Raw genomic sequence first — 4196 nt, 5'->3', positions numbered from 1 at the left:
ATTTCGTTTAAAATTTTGCAGATTATGGCACCTCGGTCGAAGAAGCAAGCTGATAAGAGGCCGCGTGAGTCATCCCATGAGCACAAGGGCATGAGTTTTGCGATTCCAGAGCATTAGGTTTAGCTATGAGCGCTTGTCGAAACTCTGTTTTGGACAAACTCGATTCCTGCACATGACTATACTGCGAGAGCTTCCGGAGGGAGATGAGTTCGCTGATGAGGTCGAGGATCTCGTTTCATAAGGTGGTTGGTGGCAGTTGTTGACGATTAGAGAGCCAGTTATCCGAGACTTTGAACTGGAGGTGCTATCATCATTCGAGTTTGATAGATCATACTCGACCTTCGAGAGTGTGGACACCATTCAGTTCAGAGTATTTGGACACCACTATAGCTTTAGCATTACTCAGTTTTCAGTACTACTTGGCTTGTATGAAGAGGCATTCACAGATACGGGGGAGCACATGCAGTTACCGACTGATTATCCTGGAACCTTGACTCCTCAGAGAGTTTACAGTGTGCTATATGGTCCGGGTCAATACGAGTCGGGGGTGTCCAAGGCCACGTGCCGTTCCCGACCTGCATACAGATATTTACATGCCATCATGAGTAGGTCGGTGAATGGCCGTGGTGATAGCACTGGTGTTCTGAGCCGTCAGGAACTACTATACTTGTACTCGATGGTGTAGCGCATACCAATTCACTTAGGGCACATATTGGCAGAGTATATCAGACATCAGGGGTACTATGCTAGACTAGGAGCGATCTTCTCGGGCCCCTACATTATGAGATTAGTGCTGGGCATGGGTCTCTTGGATTCGATTCGCGGGGCCTAGAAGAAGAGTATACCTGCTCCCCCGAGTTTAGAGACGATGAGATTGATGGGCATGATCCGCAGGGTTCGGACAGGGGTTTTTACTTTAGTGCTACCAGCTCCAGAGATAGCCGACGATGAGGGTGATGAAGCCGGGGTATCTCAACCCGCTCCCGAGCCTCAGCCAGCACAAATAGAGACCGAGGCACATCCAGCGGTAGATGAACCACCCCCCGTGCGTATGATTTCACCATCTCGAGCCCATGATCGCTTTGAGAGGCTCAAGAATGATGTAGGAGTGGTCCGAGCAGAGGTTACTGAGATTAGGGCTACGTAGGCCACTCAGTACACAGAGTTCATTGCACGTTTCGACGTATTACAGCAGATTTTATAGCGAGACGTCGCCTCATCATTTGTCTTGCGCTCGAGGACTCCTCAGGCCCCCTCAGTTCCTCCAGCACCCCATCCTCTACCCCCACACCGGTGGACCCACCATGTGCGTCTTCACCAGCAGCAACAGCACAGAAGCCCGAGGGTGACACCGACATTTGACTCTGCTTTCTTTTACTTTCTTGCATTTTATTTTAGACTTGTTCACTCAGAAAGGATTCTCTTTCTAAGTTTATTTTAATTTTGCTTTCTCGAGTTGTATTCATTGCTTTATTTTTTATATATACTCGAGATATTTTGTTTTTATTGAGCTTCACTGAAACCCCTAGTGTATGCGTACAGATGGTCTTGTCTTCTTGGGAATTGAGACTTAGTCATGGGCACGGCCAAGGTACTTCAGCACTTGCCCGTGTGAGCTTCACAACCCGTTGGAACACTACTTCCAAGGAATTAGCTTCATCAATCGCAACACTAGGAGGCAGGGGAGTATTGTTTTGATTAGCTATTCATACCGGATAATGTAGCAGAGGACTGTAGCAAAATGGGGCAAAATACTGTAGCAGCACTGTTCACAGCCGGCCGAGAAAACAGAAACACAGAGAATCCACACGGGCGTGTGGAAATTATCCACACCCGTGTGGAAATTCCACAGGGGCGTGTGACATTATGCACGCCCGTGGAGTCACCCGATTCAAGCCCTATCTAAAGCCGATTCAGCCCCGATTTTGATATTTTTTTCTCCATCTTTTCCCCAACTTGCGAGAGGGCTTCAGCTAGGGTTTTGAGCGGTATTGGCCAGGGTTTTAGAGAGGTTCTACAGCTCCGACATCGTGCATTGTTTGGAAGAAGGTTATTGGGAAAGCTTTCGTCGGCACCGATCCGGCGAGGTGTATCCAAGGCCGGACAAAGGATCCTTTGCGACGAGTAGAGGACTCTCCACAAGACCATCGTATGAACATTTCCCCTAGAGTGACATTAGTGTTGAGAGTTCTCATTGGTAATCTTATGAGTGAGTAACACACCACGAGCGTTAGACAATGCTAGGTTTGAGAGGGTTGAGAGGGTGAGTCGAGAGGTACAGGAGCGTCCCCTTTCCCCTCCGACGTGATAGATTCTACCTCTGTTCCTCGAGTTCTTTGCGGCCATAATAGAGTGAATGGTCTAAGGGATGAACCTCCTTTAGGGCTTAGTTGCGCGTTCAACGGAGTGAAGCGTTGAGGTGATCTTAGTATCTAGGGCTTAATTGTGGTTAGGGACCTTCCACTTGGACCAAAGGGTTAGGTCTATAATTAGGAAGTGATTTATCACTTGGAATCTTTAGAGCTCATTGCAACTCTATGCGAGTGCGAGGTGTCGAGATTGTTCGATTTCTCCTCCGGGACATGTATAGAGTTAGTCATAGTTGACCTTAGATTTGGGACTATGTAATGAAAGATTTCCACGACTCACTATTGCGTTGATTAGGAAGCATAATACAGGGTTCTTGCACTTGAAATTATTGTCTTAGGCGGAGCATTATCGGAGTACCCCATCTTTATCGATTGCCTTACCTTCTCCTTTATTTGTGCTCTCTTACTTGTTGTTTTTACTTTCGAGAATTGAATCATTGTCACACTTATCACTATTGATCTTTCACATAGCTAAGAATCAAATTAAGTGTTTTTATCCCCTGTTCCCTGTGGATTCGATACCCGCTTATCCGGGATTATTACTTCGACAAACCCGTGCACTTGCGGGATATACGCAAGGGGACCTTGTCAAAAAACAAATAATTACAATTTTAATTCAAAACTGAAAAACAGAATCATTCCAAAAGAAAGCATAATATTACGGTTTTGATTAAAAAATTGGAGATATTACTATAAGAAATCATAGGATTATGGTTTTGATTGAGAAAATATGAGACATTCAGAATCAAAAAACATTTGATTAGGGTTTTGATTAAAAATTAATAGACATTCCCAAAACAAAAGATTTGAATAGGGTTTTGATTTAAAAAAATGAGACATTTAGAAAAGAAAAAAATTATTAGGTTTTTGATTCAAAACTGGAAAATAGTAGACATTCTGAAAAGAAAACATAGGATTAGGGGTTTGAATCAAATCTAAAAGACATTATGAGAAGAAATAATAGGAGTAAGTTTTTGATTGAAAAACAAAATTTACATGGCATTCCGAAAAAAAGAACATAGTACTATAGTTTTACTAGAAAAAAATAGGAGATATATATACGTAGGATTTCGGGGTTTACATTAAAAAATAGGAAACCTTCTCAAAAGACATCAAAGGATTAGGGTTTTCACTCAAAAAGTAAAAAATAGAAGACATTCCTAAAGGCAAAACATAGAATTAGGGTTTGATTCAAAACTAAAAAATTGGACACATTCTGAAAATAAGCAATAGGATTTGTGTTTTGATTCAAAAAGAGGAGACATTCTGAAAAAAAAGAAAGGATTAGGTTTTTAAATGAAAAATAGGAAACATTATGAAAAGAAAACATTGGTTAGGGTTTTGACTTAAAACAAATAAATAGGTGACATTATGAAAAGAAAACATAGGATTACGGTTTTGATTGAAATACGGTACGCATTCCAAAAATAAAACATTGGTTAGTGTATTGACTCAAACCAAATAAATAGGTGGCATTAACAAAAGAAAACATAGGAAACATTACGAAAAGAAAATATTGGATTACGGTTTTGAGTCAAAACTGAAAAATAGGACAAATTAATATAAGAGAATATAGGATGTTTTGAAGAATACGACACATCAATATAAGAGAATATAGGATAGGTTTTTGATTAAAAAATAGTAGACAATCTGAAAAGAAAATATAGAATTAGGGTTTTGATTCAAAAATAGCAAACATTATTAAAAAATACGTATGGTTAGGGTTTTGATTCAAAAATAGGAGTCATTATGAAAAGTAAACGTAGGAATAATGTTTTGATTGAAAAATATAAGCATACTGAAAAGAAAACATAGGATTATTGTTTT

The sequence above is a fragment of the Dioscorea cayenensis genome, chromosome 20, assembly GCF_009730915.1.
Source record: "Dioscorea cayenensis subsp. rotundata cultivar TDr96_F1 chromosome 20, TDr96_F1_v2_PseudoChromosome.rev07_lg8_w22 25.fasta, whole genome shotgun sequence".
Lineage (NCBI taxonomy): Eukaryota > Viridiplantae > Streptophyta > Magnoliopsida > Dioscoreales > Dioscoreaceae > Dioscorea > Dioscorea cayenensis.
The sequence above is the reverse complement of the archived record's forward strand: the minus strand, read 5'-3'. Positions refer to the sequence as shown.